The sequence below is a fragment of the Lynx canadensis genome, chromosome B1, assembly GCF_007474595.2.
Source record: "Lynx canadensis isolate LIC74 chromosome B1, mLynCan4.pri.v2, whole genome shotgun sequence".
Classification (NCBI taxonomy): Eukaryota; Metazoa; Chordata; class Mammalia; order Carnivora; family Felidae; genus Lynx; species Lynx canadensis.
The window spans coordinates 97,796,732-97,816,297 of NC_044306.2; positions in this window are offsets into that span (position 1 = coordinate 97,796,732).

Sequence of the window (19,566 nt, forward strand, 5' to 3'; positions counted from 1 at the left end):
GGCTGAGGTCAGAGAGGTCTTTTCCTGCTTTCTCCTCTAAGGTTCTGATGGTTTCCTGTCTCACATTTAGGTCCGTTATCCATTTTGAGTTTATTTTTGTAAATGGTGTGAGAAAGTGGTCTAGTTTCAACCTTCTGCATGTTGCTGTCCAGTTCTCCCAGCACCATTTGTTAAAGAGGCTGTCTTTTTTCCATTGGATGTTCTTTCCTGCTTTGTCAAAGATGAGTTGGCCATACGTTTGTGGGTCTAGTTCTGGGGTTTCTATTCTATTCCATTGGTCTGTGTGTCTGTTTTTGTGCCAATACCATGCTGTCTTGATGATTACAGCTTTGTAGTAGAGGCTAAAGTCTGGGATTGTGATGCCTCCTGCTTTGGTCTTCTTCTTCAAAATTCCTTTGGCTATTCGGGGCCTTTTGTGGTTCCATATGAATTTTAGGATTGCTTGTTCTAGCTTCGAGAAGAATGCTGGTGCAATTTTGATTGGGATTGCATTGAATGTGTAGATAGCTTTGGGTAGTATTGACATTTTGACAATATTTATTTTTCCAATCCATGAGCAGGGAATGTCTTTCCATTTCTTTAAATCTTCTTCAATTACCTTCATAAGCTTTCTATAGTTTTCAGCATACAGATCCTTTACATCTTTGGTTAGATTTATTCCTAGGTATTTTATGCTTCTTGGTGCAATTGTGAATGGGATCATTTTCTTTATTTGTCTTTCTGTTGCTTCATTGTTAGTGTATAAGAATGCAACTGATTTCTGTACATTGATTTTGTATCCTGCAACTTTGTTGAATTCATGTATCAGTTCTAGCAGACTTTTGGTGGAGTCTATCGGATTTTCCATGTATAATATCATGTCATCTGCAAAAAGCGAAAGCTTGACTTCATCTTTTGCTATTAAATATTTTGATGCAGATTAGTGGAATGATGAGATTATCTTGTTATTTATTTTTTCAAAATCCCATGTAACTATTGGTTCAACAAGCTTTTGATTGTATGGGCCATACAGAGTACGTTCTTATTATACTCAGAATAAAAATGTTGTTTTTGTACATGGACTTAAATTCAGTCCTTTTCAAACTTCTGCCCTCCACCAGGAACTGTTTTGGTAGGTTTTAATGAAGAGTTTATATAAATTGCTATTTAGCCTTAGATATTTGTGACAATATTTTGTTGAGTCACTGAGTTTACATTTGGGGATTAATCACAGAGTTAGTAATAAACTTATGTTCCATTTCATGGAGGAATAAGAATAATTCCATAAAGAGCTTGAAGTCTTTAGAAATTTAACTTGATGAGTCTTAAGGAGCTCAAACTCATATCCTTTTACTCTTTTTGTAGATAGGCATTTTTTCATTTGAATTGAATTTCACTTCATATGTGATTGGTTTCTCTAATAAATATATTTTTTTTAAATTTTTATATGTTCATTTTTGAAAGACAGAGAGAGAGCACAAACAGGGGTGGGATGGAGAAAGAGGAGGACACAGATTCTGAAGCAGGCTCCAGGCTCTGAGCTGTCAGCACAGAGCCTGACACGGGGCTCAAACTCATGAACCGTGAGATGATGACCTGAGCCAAAGTCAGACGCTCAACCGACTGAGCCACCCAGGTGCCCCTCTAATAAATATTTTTAATGCAGAGATATGAGATCTTAAAGAGTTTCAGGCAAGATTGCAGTTTATTTCTGGATCTAGTAAGTAGTTCTAGGTAATAGTCCACATTTTACATATACAACTAGGTTTACAATATTAAGGAAGTTATTTTTCTTCTTTAGGCTTTCCTTTTTCATCTTTAATATGATGAATGTGACTAGAATATATATCCAAAGCAGGCCTGAAAAGAGAAAAACAAAACTTGAGGCATCACGATTCCAGATTTCAAGCTATACTACAAAGCTGTACTCATTAAGACAGTATGGTACTGGCACAGAAACAGATACATAGATCAGTGGAACAGAATAAAAAACCCAGAAATGGACAAATAAAAAACCCACAATTATATGGTCAACTAATCTTTGATGAAGCGTGAAAGAATATCCAGTGGAGAAAAGACAGTCTCTTCAACAAATGGTGTTGGGAAAACTGGATGATGACATGCAGAAGAATGAAACTGGGCCACTTTCTTATATCATATACGAAAATAAAATAGATGAAAGACCTAAATGTGAGACAGGAAACCACCATATCTTAGAGGAGAACACAGGTAGCAACCTCTTTGACCTTGGATGGTGCATTTTCTTACTAGACATGTTGCTGAAGTCAAGGGAAACAAAAGCAAACATGAACTATTGGGATTCCATCAGGATAAAAAGTTGCTGCACAGTGAAGGAAACAATCAACAAAACTAAAAGGTAGCCTATGTAATGGGAGAAGATATTTGCAAAAGACATATCTGATGAAAGGTTAGTATCCAAAATATATAAAGAACTTGTCAGCCTCAATACCCCAAAAACAGACAACCCAGTTAAGAAATGGGCAGAAGACATGAATAGACACTTTTCCAAATAAGACATCTATATGGCTAATTGACACATGAAAAGATGCTCAACATCACTCAGCATTAGGGAAATACAAGTCAAAACCACAATGAGATACCATGTCACACCTGTCAGAATGGCTGGAATTAATGACACAAGAAACAACAGGTGTTGGAAAGGATGTGGAGAAAGGGGAACCCTCTTGCACTGTCGGTGTGAATGCAAACTGGTGCAGCCACTCTGGAGAATAGTACGGAGGGTCCTCAAAAAACTAAAAATAGAAATACCCTGTGATCCAGCAATTGCACCATTATGTATTTACCCAAAGGATATAAAAATACAGATTTGAAGGGGCACATGCACCTTGATGTTTATAGCAACATTTCAACAATAATAGCCAAACTATGGAAAGAGCCCAATGTCCATCAACTGATGAATGGATAAAGAAGATGTGGTATATATAGACAATGAAATGTTATGCAGCCATAAAAAAAGAATGAAATCTTACCATACATGGTTGGACCTAGAATTTTTTATGCTAAGCAAAATAAGTCAATCAGAGAAAGATAAATACCATATGATTTCACTCATATGTGGAATTTAAGATACAAAACAGATGAATATGTGAGAAGGGTGGGGGAAGAGAGAGGAGAGGGAAAACAAACTAGAAGAGACTCTTAAGTATAGAGAACAAACTTGAGGGTTAATGGCGGGAGGTGGTTGGGAGATGGACTAGATGGGTGATAGGTATTAAGAAGGGCACTTGTTATGATGAGCACTGGGTGTTGTAGGTGATGAAGTGATGAACCAGTGTAGGTGATGAACCACTAAATTCTACTCCTGAGACCAATATTGCACTGTATGTTAACTAAAATTTATATTAAAAAATACATTTTACCTCTATAATTCTATGGCTGAGATTTTCAAGGGGTAACTCCAAAGTAATAATGTTTAAATTCCTGTTGAAACTGAAAGTCATTCCATATGAGTTATAAAACTCATATAAGTTGTTTACTGAAACAAGTTTATGCTTTTTGAGAAGACTACCGAATAAGATCTAAAAAGGGGATAAAAATGTTTTTTTTGAACCTTACCATTGATGTGTTCATAAAAATTTAATCTTTTTCAAATACTGAGGACCCCTGACACTCAAGTATAGGCAAATTTAAGTCCATACAATGAATAGTTGCTCAATGAACAGCTCATATTTTTTTTTTAGTTTTATGATCTATATTTAACTATATGGATAGTAAGGAAATAGCCATTTGTGAATTATACATATGAAAATTAGACCTTGCTTTTTTTCCCCCTTTCTAAGAAAACTGAAGACCCCAATTATGCTTGGTCTGACATTAGTAGAGATGACGACCTAGAAAACTCCACTGGATGACATGCCTGGTCTGTCAGCTTGGTAGGGAGCAGTCTGCTGGTCCACTCTGGGCATTAGGACACTGTCCTCTCCCTGGTTATGCAGCCTCTCCCAACCCTCTTCTGCCAAGGGAACATCCTCACCTAACACTTCAGAATAGCATGGGTTGACGTGAATGAAGTATTTCCAGTATTTTATTAAGAAAAAAAATTTTAATGTTTATTTATTTTTGAGAGAGACAGAGATAGAGTGCAAGCGTGGGAGAGGCAGAGGAGAGAGAGAGACAGAGACAGAGACAGTGACAGTATCTGAAGCAGGCTCCAGGTTCTGAGCTGTCAGCACAGAGTCTGACGCGGGGCTGAAACTCACAAACTGTGAACTGTGAGATCATGACCAGAGCCAAAGTCGGATGCTCAACAGACTGAGCCACCGAGACGCCCCTCCAGCATTTTAAAAAAATATAACCTTTGTTGGATATTTTAAAGAGGATTCTACTTTTTAAGTTTTATCTGTTGCTGGGGCACCTGTGCTGAGCATGAAGCCTGCTTTGGATTCTCTCTCTCCCCCTCTCTCTGCCCCTCCCCTGCTTGTGCTCTCTCTCAAAATAAATAAACATAAAAAAAAAAAAGATTTATGTGTTGCCAAAGAATCTGTTTGAATCTTTCTGTTCTCTGTTAGCAGTAGAATAACAGTAAGAATATTTTTCACTTCATATGTAGATAATTGATTAGTTCTTTTCTGTTCTTGCCAAATGTTCATAGGTTGGTCTAAACTGTAATTACATCATACTTAATGTTTCAAAGTTTAGTAATAACTTCAGAATCTATAAATTTAATAATTTCATGTGTCTTGCTTTCGGTTAAAGTAATATGGCATAAACTATAAAGTAACAAGTGACATGTATGTCAGTATTTAAACAGCAGCTGATATACTGTCCTCCATGTAGAAAAACTCTGTTTATACCTAGTGCATGCAAGTGCTTAACAGCTGATCAACAGGAAGATATGGGTATAGGATCTCTTTTGCTGTTGTTATTGTTGCTGGAAGATTTGCCAATATGCTACTATTGTAGGACAGTTCTAAGGGATTATATTTTTTTATTCCCAGTTAATTCTGGCATGCAGATAGTTATTTTAATTAGAATAAACAGTGGTACTGGGTGATATTTCTGGGCCGACCTCAGAACTGAATTGGGACCTCTGAAGGTAAGGCCCAGGCTTCTGCATCTTAAAATACCTCCATGGTCAATTATAATGATCAGCCATGTTGGGAAGCCATAGGTCTGGTATGCAATTATTAAAGTGTTCCTATAGCCACAAACCCAGAACCCTAGGCCATTTCTGGAGCCTGATGTGGCTTTCAATCCTGACCCAGTTAGACCCATAGTTCACTCCTATCTGGACTCTTCTTGGAAAGTTTGTTCTTACCTTAGGGTAGTTAATTCCCATGTTGCTTATTTTGGCAAGAATCTTTAAGACAGTCTTGTGTGTGTGTGTCAGGGGGGTAGGTGGGGCAGATATATGCTTTCACAAGGGTCCAGGTTTCCTGAAATGGTCCTAACTGCCATCAGAACAGATCGTAGTTAGACTGTAATGTGGTGGGTTGTTCTGGTTGCTGTGTATGCCAAAGCTACTTACTGCTTTCAGGGATGGCTGGATCCCTGGAATAAAGTAGATTGCCTATATACCAGGATGTGCCAGAATAGAGAATAGAAAAAACTGGATCTCTGGGGTAAATTTATGTAAAATGTTTAAGCAACTATGTATATCATGAGTATGGTTTAGAATAAAGAATGACTAAAAGTCAAAACAGACCATGGTGGTATAAAATGTTTACTTTTAGATAGCAATAAAAAAATTAAATATGGAAATAAAAGCCTTAAGAAAAGCATTAAATAAACTGGTATCATTGGGCCTTAAATTTTAAATTGATGAAAAATCATATAAATAGTTTAAATTAGCTATTTTATGCATTAGGTAGTAATTACCACATTATTAAAGTTAAATAAGTCCATCTGTTTAAAAATAGCAGTAAGATTGACGTAAACCTTGGGTTTAAGGTTTAAACTGGGCATTGTCTCATAAAATGTCAGACTGAGAGCCACATTTTGGGAAATGATTAATAAGAGTTGAGGAAATTTGCAAGTAGCTGCCATGAAGCCAGAAATCTGTCCCTTAAAATTTTTTTTCTGTAGTCCTGAGTAATATTAGATGTAGTTTTTTTTTTCCATGCTTTGTAGGTTGATTCATGTAAGAAAGGTTATTTTAGGAAAATAATTAAAAATTTTTATTTACCATTTCCATGTGTTTATATATGAAATGTAGGCAATTATAACTCAACTAATTTAGGCTTGGAAAACACCATATGTGTATATATAGAGAGCTTGTTCAACCTAATAAAATTTAATTTTTATCTTTTTGCTGCTTGCTAAAAATAAGCCTATCTCTATAAGAACAAAAATAACTATTACTCATCAGGATTATCCAAAATCATATAAAATAACAAGACCTCTTCAAATTGGAAGTGGAGGAACAAAGATGAGGTTGGCCAACAAAAGGAGTGAAGGGACAATTTTAAATCAGGAGTGAGGAGAAGGTAGATAAAAAGATATCTTTAAGTTATTTGGCAGTGACCAAGACCCACATAGCAGGATTAAAGACCAGGTTTCACAGTACAATTGGGAAAAAACTAAGGAGGAGTACAACTATGAGCATCAAGCAAATAAGGGAGTGGAGTATGGGACAACCAAGGCTGATTCTCAAGCTGATACCTGTTGACTTGACTTGGTTGTTTGATAAAAGAGATGTACAAGTCCATGTAAAAAACACATTGATTGTGGTGAGGGGTACTGGATGTTTCTGATTATAGTAAATAAAAAATGTCATGTGACACTCATACAAAATCTGAACATATAAGCCAATAATAATAAGCAAATGTATAAATGTATGTATTAACATAAAAGTTAAAATGACAATAAATATTTAGACAAAAAGGGTGTGTTTAAATGTAAATATGGACCCCATATGACTCTAGTCCTTTCCTAAAAAAATAGAATGCTTTTATGAGTATTTTTGTCTCTACAATATATGACAGGAAGAAAATACACTTAAGATTTTGATTCTAGACCAGAGCTCAGTGGAGTAGTTAACTAAACTAAAAAAGCTATAAGTTTCTTCAAGCAATCACTGTTTCTGGTTCATTGACTAGAGAGGAATTTTTTTCAGACAACTTAAAATTTCTTTTATTTATTCAGACACATCTGTGGAATCACTTTTCTCTTGGTAGAAAGACTTTCCAGGATAGTGTATAGAAAGAGTCCTTTTAAATGGAATATAGAATTTATTCTACGTATGCTTTCATGTCAGTTTTTAAAAATGAGAAATCAAGAGAATATATGCTTGCTGTTTATTAAGTGTTAAGAAAGGAATTTTTATTGCTTGCTGATTTTCAAAGATGAATAACAGAGCTATAGATGAAGTGGTAGACTCTAGGGCTTGAATCTGGTTATCTTTAATATGGTAAAGAACAAGTACTCTTAACTTTTGTTAACTTAAGAATTCCACCTGGAAGGAGGTTACAGAGCTGCCAGACTTTGCCTAATATTGTAATTCATAATGTCTTCATAACTTTAACATTTTTGGGGGTCTGGGTTGAACATGAAATTTAACTCTATAAATACTATAAATATAAATAGCGTTCAGTTTTGGTTGAAGCTCTAGAAATTTATGAATGAGATAGAAGACATGAATTGAGCTCTGCTGGTTTAGATCTCTCTGGTTTGGGAGCATATGGGGAGCAATTTAAAAGCAGGTGCTTATCGTTCTTGTTTTGAGAATGACAACATGCACACAAAAGCTTTTTAAATCCCCTCTGTTATATGAAGTCCAAATATCTTAAATCCAGTAGATTGAATAAAGAAGACTTCCTTCTTTGAGCCCAATAGTTTTGACAAATTGGCTGAGCCTTGTTTTCCAGGGAAATGATACATTTATCTATGATCCAAAAGGAAATCTGTTCCTTTCATTTTTCAATGTGTGGTACAAATGTGTTTAGAGTATGCATTATGTATTTATTTTTGGGAATACTTACTTCTTTGCCAATGGGCATGCCTTTTATCAAAGATGGGTGTTTCAGCAGCAGATGTTTAAATTATACTTCTGCTCTGTAGCAAGTAAAATCATTTTTGAGTGTCAAAATAAATAAATATATCAGTTTAACTGATATTTCCCAACTGGAATCTAACCGAAAGAACTTTAATATGAGGCAACAAAAAACCACCTCAATATATTTTATAGGAAGGAATTGCCTATTCCACATAAAGGATGGATAGGATGGATACATGTGACCTGAAGGGCATTGGTGAATGATAATTTGAGGTTGGAGAAAATATGTTGAATAGCATAAGTATAGGACACTAAAGACAGATTTAAAAAATGTTGGCATCATTTTTATGGAATGGTTCCTGTTCCTGTTGTACCCAACATGTATGTTTCCCTTTGCTACTGGGTTTTAAATACAAGGGTTATTAAACTGGAAAAATAAGTTCTCTTTACATTATTATCAGGACAGTTAACTGTATTGCTCATCAGTAGATTACTCCACTTAGATATTATTTGTGCCAATTTTTCACTTCTGGTTGTAATTGATCTCAGAGCTTCATATGCTCCCTGGCCACACTCACTTGCTCAGAATAAGTTGTAAACCATATTGGATCAACTGTTTTCTACCAGTACTTAATACTTGTGTTCCTTTCTATGCCATGCAAGTTGAAGACTGTGCAATGTGAAGGCTTTTTCTGGGATCAGCAATACTTATATTTAGAACTGTCAGAAAATTGACTTCTTCAGCGAATTCTTTTAGTTTAATTCATTTATGGTTGCTATGATTCAGGTAAGGTTTAGGTTTGGTTACTAAAAGAAAAAGCCATGGCAACCTAACCGAGGTCTGTTTCATTCCTGGCATTCCTAGGAGGAATTGGAACATTACAGAGTTAGGAGAGCAAAAGAGATATTAATTCTATTTCTCCAGAAAAAAGCTCCATTTCTCTTTGATCACTGATTATTGCCACTGATTTTATACAAAAACTGTATGATGAATACAAATTTAGAGGAGTAAAATACTACTTTATAAACAGTGGAGAAGTGATGTGGGGATTCTTTTCTTTTTTGATTGAGACTAGACTTCAGAAGCATGCAAGCAAAGGAGTTGTTTTAAAAGAATTTTTAAATGGCAACTCATAATGGTAATAGTTGAAATAACAATTCAAGGTGTGTGCTGATGACATAATTCCAGTGACTGATGAAATATAATTGTGTAAATATATGTGTATATGTATGTGTGTGTGCATTTATTTAAGTCATTTAGTGAAATAGAAATCAGACAATGCATCTAAAAGTTGTAGAGAGGGATTATATTTTCAACATTGTTGATATATAAACTCAGGAGATCAGGTAATTTTGAATATCTTAAATCCTGGAAATTTTAGATAGATGATCTTCTACTGTATAATATTTGAACCTAGATTTTAAGGTGGACAGCATCCAGTTGGTGTTAGATAATCTGGGTTCTATTCTCAGATCCAAATGCCCTCTCTGAGTAGCATTAAATTTCCTTTGGTGGCCAGTGTCTGAACATTTTCCTTGATATTTTTTCAGTTTCTGCATGTTTTTTTCTCTTAGGGAGTTTGTCCTACGTACATGGCTCTTAGTCACCCATTCTAGGTCTTTGCTTCTTACTTTGAATTGTGGAGTTGATCAAATTTCTTAATATTTTCTCTTGTGATACACTGTGAAATTGTCTCAACAACAAGGACTTTGTCCACTGGATATTTGGAAAAATGTTTTGAGGTTAGATAAGTGTAGAGGCAGGAAAATATATTCAATTCTTATAATCACCATAATTTTATATTGGGAAGTTTTTGCCTTGTGAATGTACTTCAGTCGATATCTGTGATTAGTAAGTATGTGCTGCTGGCTGACTGCTGTTTGGTAGGATATACGGTTAAGCTTTATTCCAACTAGTGTTCATATGTTCATAATGAGAGACCATAGAGAAAGTGCAGAGACCTCAAGTCAAACTATAACCACAACTATAAAAACAATGTATTGCAATAGAAAGAAGATTGGATAAAGACAATCTGGAGACCTATGTTTGATTTCTACTTTTGTCTTAAACTAGCTTTGGTTAAGGAAGTCACTTAACCTCTATAATTTTTTTCCTCATGTGTGCATCGAGGGGTTTGAGTTCAGATAACTTCTAAACTCCCTTCTAGTCGTGGCATTCTATCATTCTATATTGTTAAGTACCAAACTTATTTAATTGGTGTTATGTCATCCACTTAATTAAATACTAAGATTCTTACATAAGTAAATTAGTAGCCCAGAATATTGGCTTATTGGTTACTCAAGAAATTAGCTATGGAATTGTTTTGGATTCTGTTTTGGTACTTGTATTAAGTCAGGGTTCTCTAGATAAACAGAACCAACAGGAGAAATGTATATGTATATGTATATGTATATGTATATGTATATGTATATGTATATGTATATGTATATCCATATATGTAAATATATATTTACATACATTATGTATGTGTGTATGTATATATATGTATGATTGTATGTAAATATATATTTATATACATTATATATGTATTTATATACATTATAGTAAGCCAGCTTTATTGTATATATTTATAAGGAGTTGGCTCATGTGATTATGGAAGTTGAGTAGTTTAGACCCAGGAAAGCCTATGATAAAGTTCCAGTCAAGTCTGAAGGCCTGGGAACCAGGAGAGCTGATGGTTTAAGTTCTAGTCAGAGTCTGAGTTCCAAGACGAGAGAAGACCAATGTCCCAGCTCAAAGACAGTAAGGCAGAGAGAATTCTTTTTTGCTACTCCTTTAATTCGATTCAGGCCTTCAGTGGATTGGATGAGGCCTTCCCACATTGGGGAGGGCAGTCTGCTTCTCTCAGTCTACCAGTTCAAATGTTAATCTCATCTAGAAATACCCTTATAGACCTACATGCAGGATAATGTGTAACCAGATATCTGGGCATCCTGTGGTCCTGTGAAGTTGACACATAAAATTAACCATCACAGGACTGGAAGTTTCATCCATAACGAAAAGTTAGAAGTTTCTTTAAAATGATCTACTTCATTAGCTGACTACAACTGGTGTTTTTGGTTTTCTTTTTTTCCAAGTTATTAGAAATCATAGTATAGCAGACTATACAGAAAAAACATTGTGATATCCCCAGAAAACAGAAACAGTATATAGCTCTGGAGAAAAACAGCAGCTGATAACATGAATATTTATGGAAGTAAGATGATTAAATAAAAATTAGAGCCTGGTATGGATGAAATGCCAATTTTTGGTAAAAATAAATGTGAAGTAGAAAAAAATTATATAAAGAGTAAAATAACTCTTCTTAAGCAAAAGGCTTTATGGAAAATTATGAAACTGGGAGGTGGGGTTAATAAGATGTGAGGAATGAACTCTGGTGTCTTCAGTCATGCCTTTTCAGACAGATAGCCATCATCTTTAGCTATTGTCTTGGACTCAGGGGGGAAATGCATATTCATCTATTGCCATAGCTTGATATTGTGGAAAGAGTCCTAGGAGAGAAGCCAAAGCATCCTAATCTGTGGCTTGGTGTTTCCACATAAAATTTTTTAAAAATTTATTTCCACTAAAATTTTCTTTAATTTCTTTGTACCTCAAATTCTCATCTATAAAATGGCAATAAATAAATAACTGCCCACCTGCAAGTCATTCAAACGTAAGACAATAGTGTTCTTTTCTTATTGTTTTTAATGTTTATTTATTTATTTTGAGATAGAGAGCATGTGAAGGGGAAGGGTGGGGGAGTCAGAGAGAGAGAGAGGGAGGGAGAGAATCCCAAGCAGGCTCTGTGCTGTCAGCATACAGCCTGATGTGGGGCTCAGTCTCATGAACTGTGAGATCATGACCTGAGCTGAAGTCAAGAGATGGATGCTTAACCAACTGAGTCACCCAGTTGCCCCTCTTCGTTTATAGACTTTTTTCTTGTGTTGCCTTAAACTTTTTATAGCAAGAACAAGAATTAGTGGAGTGATGTTTATTTGCTCCTTACTGTTTATTTTATGTTGGCATGATAATTTAAAAGGAACAATGGGATTTAAAATAAATTAATTTTGTTTCATTTAAAGCTGAATAAGATGAAAGGACATATGGCTATTTTCATATATTTTCCTCTGGAAACATCTACTTAGGAAAAAAGTGGCTATTTTTGAGCACATTCTTTTATTAACCACCATGTGAACAATGTCTTTATAACTTTTAGAAGCCTAAACTTTAATACTGAAGGATGTTTTAATTCTGCATTAGGAAGAAATATGTTAATAAGTTTAAGACCAAAAAGAGAAGGAATAGGTGGACATAGTGGAAGTACAGTGAACTACTGATACAGTAATTAAGGTGCTAGTCCATGTTTCCCACTCTTTGAAGCTGGGCTTGGTCATGAGACTTGCTTTGTCCAACAAAATCTGATAGACTTACTACATGACAGTTACAAGCCTAGGCTTCAAGATGCCCTCATGGGTTTCTGTTTTTTTATGAACTCTGCCATCACCATGAGCAGGACATGCCTGGGCTGCTTGCTAGATGACTGTAGAGCACCGTAGATTGTCCTCAGAAGTACAGCTTTAATCTGCAGCCTTTCAGCTGAGCTCAGGTGAAGGAGAATAAATGATCATTATTTAAAGTCACTGAGCTTTTATGTGGCTCCTTAGGTAATAAGAGCTCAATGTTATGAGGGTGAAAGTTCCTTTAGAACAAGAAGTATGTTTTACTCATGTTTAGGTTGTCAGGTGCCCATGTGCTCAAGTAGCATATTGTGTGATAAATTTAATAAATACAGAAAATGACAAGAACAATATAATGCCATCTAGAATTAACACTGTTTTTATTCTTGCAATTTTCTTTTTAAAATAATGTCTTATTTTTTTCCCCAGAGTCAACTACTCTCATGAAGTTAGACTTAATCCTTATAATTTATGTTTTTATACTTCTACTATTTTTATGCATCTGTAAATAATGTAACCAATGCTTCGTGTATATTAGAAATATTTATGTGGATGTGAATATGCCTCATAGTTTGCTTTTTGATTCAGTGTTGTTTTTGTGTTCTGTATATGTGAACACACTTAGATTTAATTCATTCATTTTATTTGTTACATAGTATTCATTTCTGTAACTAATTTATTTTTTCCCCTCTTGATGAAGATTTAGGATGTTTCTAGAATTTTGTAAAAACAAACAAGGCCGCAGTGAACATTCTTTACTTGTCTGGAAAAGACTTTTGTCTGGGACATATGTGTAGGAGTTTCTCTAGGGTATGTATCTGATTAGAATTGCCAAGGCCATAGGGTATTTCTGTTGTCAACTTTACTAGAAATTGCAGGACTGCTCTCCAAGGTAATTTTACACTCCTGTCTGAATATATGAGACACTTTATGGCCCCACATCCTTGCCAAGTATTGATAGGCTTTTAAGTTTTTGCTAATATAATGGGTATGAAGTAATATGGTTTACTTCACATTATTTCCAGTTATTGTAAGGTCAAGCACCTTTCCAGATAAATATTTACCATTTAAATTTGGGATCTTCGGGGTGCCTGGGTGGCTCAGTTGGTTAAGCGTCCGACTTTGGCTCAGGTCATGATCTCCCAGTTCGTGAGTTTGAGTCCCACATTGGGTTCTGTGCTGACAGCTTGGAGCCTGGAGCCTGCTTCAGATTCTGTGTCTCCCTCTCTTTCTGGCCCTTCCCCTCTCAAGCTCTGTCTCTTTCTCTCTCTCTCTCTCTCAAAAATAAATAAACATTAAAAAAATATTTGGGATCTTCTAGTTAAATTTGCTTATTTTTCCTTTGGGTTTTTTGGCCTTTTCTTTTTGCTTTCTTGGAATTCTTTATATGTCCTGGCTACAGTTTCTTTGTTTGCTACATATATTGCAAATATTTACTCCTTGTCAGTGTCTTCTCTTTTAATTTTTTTAATGGTGTCTTTTATAGGCAGCCTCTGAGGTGACTCCCAATGATCACTACCTTCTGGTATTCCAGACCTTGGGTAATCTCTTCTCTTTGAGTGTGGGCTGGATTTACTAATTCACTTTTAACAAATAGACCATGGAAAATGTGATGGGATATCACTTCTGAGAGTAGGTCAGAAAACAACTGTGACTTCCATCTTGGGTTCTTCCACTCTATCTCATGCATGCATGTTTTACTTGTTCTGGTGGAAATCATGTTATGAGGAGTCCTATGCAGGGACCTGTATTGTGAGGAATTGAAGCCTTTAGCCAAACATCCATGTGAATGAACTTGGAAGTAGTCCAAGTAGTCTTCAGAGACCACAGCCTGGCTGACACCTTGACTGCAAACTTATGAGAAATCCTGAGCCAGCAGTGCAGAGCTAAGCCATCCTAGATTCCTAATTCTGAGAAATTATGTGAGATAATAAATGTTTATGGCTTAACCTGCAAAGTTTTGGGGATAATTTGTTAAGCATCAATAGATAATTAGTATTTTTTGTCATAGGAATTTTAAGTTTCGGTGTGATGAAATAAATCAGTATTTAATTTATAATTTTTTTGTCAGATAAATTCTAGCCTTAAATTTACGAAGGTATTTATGTTTTTTGAAAGCCTTTTCTTATGGATTCCTTTGTTTTATTTTACTTTCAAATGGGTAACAGTATAATAAAGTTTTTATATTTTTTCAGATCATCTTGTGGAATTGTCAACAACAGTTTTGACTTTTTTTAAAATGTCTTCTTGACAAATTCTGTTGGGGTTTCTATGTAAAAAAACATGTAATAAACACATAATGACTATTTCAAATTTTCCATTTTGCTATTATTTTAAAAATCACCTTTCTTAAGATATGACTTACATTAAAATTGATCAGTTTTAAAGTTTTAATGAGTTTTGACATGTATACATTATATAATCAGCATTCTAACCATGATATAGGACATTTCCATAACCCCCACAACGTCTTTTATCCCTCTTTGCCTCTCTGTGCCCCTAGTTCTTGGCAACCACCGATCTTTTTAACACTATAGTTTTAACTTTTCTAAAGTTTCATATGAATGAACATACAATGTGTGGTCTTTGTGTCTGGCTTATTTCACCTAATACAGTGTTTTGAGATTTCCATGTTATTGAGTATATCAGTAGATCGTTCCTTTTTATTGCTGATTAATATTCCATTATATGGGCATACTACAATTTGTTTATCCAAAGAAGATTGATGTTTGAATTGTTCCCAGTTGGTGTTTATGAACAAATCATCAATGAGGATTCAAATTGGAATCTTTATGTGGACATATATTCTCCTGTCTCTTGAGTAAATACCTAAAAGTAGAATTGCTGGGTCAAATGGTAAGTGTATGTTTAACTTTACAAGATACTGCTAAATGGTTTTCCAAAATGGTTGTACATTTTGCGTTTCCTCCAGTAGTTTGAGTTCCAGGTGTTCCATACTCTTGCCAAAATATGGTCTGTCAGTTTGAATTTTTCATTCTAATGGTTATGTAGTGGTATCTCATTGTGGTTTCATTTGCATTTCCCTAATGACTAATGATGTTGAATATCTTTTCATGGTTTATTTGTCACGTGCATATTTTCTTTGGAACGTTACCTATTTTAAACCTATTGCTCATTTAAAAAAATGGTATTATTGGGGCGCCTGGGTGGCGCAGTCGGTTAAGCGTCCGACTTCAGCCAGGTCACGATCTCGCGGTCCGTGAGTTCGAGCCCCGCGTCAGGCTCTGGGCTGATGGCTCAGAGCCTGGAGCCTGTTTCCGATTCTGTGTCTCCCTCTCTCTCTGCCCTTCCCCCGTTCATGGTCTGTCTCTCTCTGTCCAAAAAAAAAAAAAAAAAAAAAAAAAATTAAAAAAAAAATGGTATTATTTGTAATCATATTATTGCATTGTAAGAAGTTTTTATAGTTTAATTTACAAGTCTTTTGTCAAATGTATGCTTTCCAGATACTTTATCCCAGACTATGGCTTGCTTTTGCATTTTCTTAACAGTATCTTAATAGTGTCTGTGAAATTTAATTTTAGTGTAGCCAATTTATCAACATTACACAATTTGTAGTTTTTTGGTCCTACATAAGAAATCTTTGATTTAACCCAGAGTCACCAGGATTGTCCCTCTGTCTTCTTCTGGGAGTTTTATAATTTTAGTTACACTTACGTTTTATTCTCCTTCAAGTTAATTTTTGTAAATGGTGTGTACTGTGATTGAGTGCATTTTTAAAATTTTTATTTTTATTAAAAAAATGTTTTTACATTTATTTATTTTTGAGAGACAGAGTGTGAGTAGGGGAGGGGCAGAGAGAGAGGGAGATACAGAATCAGGGGCAGGTTCCAGGCTTCGAGCTGTCAGCACAGAGCCCGAAGTGAGGCTTGAACCCACGAACTGTGAGATCATGACCTGAGCTGAAGTCGGATGCTTAACTGACTGAGCCACCCAGGCGCCCCAAGTGCTTTTCTTTTGTATATTGATAGGTGTGCCACTGACATTTGTTGAAAAGACTCATTTCTTCTTTGAATTGTCTTGGCATTTGTCAAAAATAAATTGACCATAAGATAGAGATGTGGGTGCATTTCAGGACTCCCTATTCTGCTCCACTGAAATGAGATAAATATATATTTTTAAACTGCCCAAGTATAGGAAGAAAATTAGAAAGGTCTCATTAAGTCTTTGCTTACATGGTTTTAAAAAATGTTTCTCTTCAATCTTTCTGGAAATCATAGTTGTCTGTATTGTGATGTGAGACTCTAAAACTTTATTTCTTCTAAATGTATATGCAGTTACTACCTGCCACTTGTTGACTAATTTTGCCTCTGATTTTAAAGATCACCCTATCCAAACATTTATATCTGTATCTATATATCAATATCTATATATTTATCATACATCAAATACACACACACTAAGTACATGGATTTCTGTTTTTAGGCTATCGGTTTTGTTTTATTGCTCTAGTTTTCTGTTTCTGTACCCAATATCATGCTGTTTTAATGTACATTACTGTAGTTCTGATTTATGGTAGAGCAAATTTTTAAAAAATATTCTTCTTTTTCAAAAATTTCTTGGCTATCACTTCACATTTAGTCTTCCAACTGATCTTTGTACATCTTGAAAAAATATATTGCTTCATGATTTTGTTCCTCAGTAGAGAACTGCTAACACTTTCCTTTTTAGAAAGGGTATGATTGATTTTTTTTTCAGCTCACTTACATTAAGAGAAAGTGACTCCACAGGCTATAAAGGAATCAGGCAGAACAGGTTTGGGCATGTCTTCACAGTGTAAACAGATCTGTCTACAGATGTGGTTCTGAAATAATGCGTTTAATAATAATACACTGTAATTAATGTGGTGTCCTCTGGCCCTTTGGCCCCTCAGCATCCCAGGAACTATAACTCAAAGCGTGTTTTCCAAAGCAAAGGGCAGAGGGGTTTAATAAAGAGCAGAACTGTAGAACAGCTTGATTTCCTACATCTTCTACCACATGATTCAGAAATATTGTGTAAAGTATGTGAAACTAAAAGATATTTCATATTTACTCAGAATTTCCTGATCATCTTTTGAATGTGGGAGTTTCAGTGTCAATAGTTGCAAATTGGTTTTCATTAGTCCTTTTTCATCATTCTTCACTGACAGGTCTTAAAACCAGTAGGAATTCTGATTGGTGTACTGAGTCTAAAATTTTCTGGCTTCTAAACAAACTTTCAGTATCCTCTACAGTAATCTTTTGGGACGTGTTTTCCCTTAAATGCTATGCTACCTCTAATAGTAGTTGTTTTATGACTCGAGATTCCAGGGTATTAAATATGGATGAACATCTTTCTTCAAGATGGGTGTCTACTATCACACACTGATGATCATCATGATGTATCTACATTTTTTTTTTTTTTTTTTTGAGAGAGTGAGCCAGCAAGAACAGGGGAGAGGCAGGGGGAGAGAGAGAATCTTAAGTAGGCTCCATGCCCAGCACACAGCCTGACCTAGGAGTTCGATCTCATGACCTTGGGATCATGACCAGAGCTAAAATCAAGTCAGACACTTAACAGATTGAGGCACCCAGACATTCCTGAGGTCATCTACCTTTAGAGAAGGACACAGCTGTGCTGCCCTAACTCTTTTAGGCTGTAATGCTCTGGGGGCCTATTGCAGCAAGAGTTAGACTTTGTGTAGGAATGACAGTCGGTGGAGCTCACAAGACTATGGATTCAGAGATAGTGACGGCATAATTTACAAACTCCAGATAGAGTCTGAGTCCAGGAAGCGATTTTTTTCTGCTTGAAATATTAACATTTTGTTTTCACTTGACAACATTATCTTCATGAGCATATTTTAAATATCAGAATAATCTATTTTATATACATACCATAATATTTAATAAATGCATATCATTTTCTTATTTCTAACATTTTATTCTTTTCAAAAATCTGATGAGTATATTTAAACATATTACTAGTTGCTTACCAAAAGTGTTTTACAATTTTTAGTCCTACTAGCAAATAACACATGACACTATCAGTTTTAATATAACTCTTATCAGCATCATATTTTAATTGAGTTTTAATTTAATGAATGAAAATTATTTGTCATTTTAATTCTACATTTTTATTACTAGGAAGTTCAAGGATATTCATGTATGCTTGTCACTTGTATTGTTTCTTTTGTTGAGAGTATCACAAGAATATTATTTAATCTAGATTTTGTAAGATGAAGAAGGGAGAAAGGATATTCCTGAAAGAGAATTCAGCACATGAAAAGTACATACAAGTGTATAAAACATGGGTAACAAGTGTTTGTGAATACAGTAGCTTAGATATTATTCTGGTCTTTGTGTTTATCTTGTTGATTTATAGGAACTTTTCATATAGCAAATATGTTAAGCATTTATATCCTAGCTGCTGCACAATTTTCCCTTTTTCTGTCCTTTTAAATTTCTCAAAAGGCTGATGTGAATAACATGAGTAATTTTGTTTATTTATTTATTTTATAATTCTTTTTGATGATTTACTATTTCTGGACAATATTGTTGTCTGTGAGGATATAGCCATACATGAAATGAACAAAATCTCTGACTCTGAAGAGTTTACATTCCAGCTGACAGGGAGAACAAAAGCTAAAAGTGAATAGATAACATGTTACATTATGATATAAAGAAAAGTGAATCTGAATATGGGGCCATCTGGCTGGAGTACAGTGAGTAAGAGGAGAATGGAAGATGATGAGGTCAAAGAGGAGCAGGAGGCCAAACTAAATGAATTAGAGCCTAAGGCAAGAATTGGTTATTAATGGAGAGTGGAAGCCACAGGAAGATTCTGAGCAGGAGTCATGTGATCCGTCTTGCAGTATAAAAGGATCCTTCTGGCTGCTGTGTGGAGAAATTTTCAGGGGAATCAAAGATAGAAATAGGTAAACTAGTAGGAGGCTATTTAATAGTGTAGGAGAAGAGATATTATCCTGATTCTGGGTATTAGCTGTGAAGGTGGTAAAAAGTGGTCAGATTTTGTATACATTTCAAAGACAGAGCTGAAAGAATTGGTTTGGATGTGGTGTGTAAGAGAAAGAGGAGTGTCAGGAATAAATAATTTCACCATTTAAGGAAAGGTGCTAATTAGTTCAAAGAATAGACTTGTGATTTATTAGG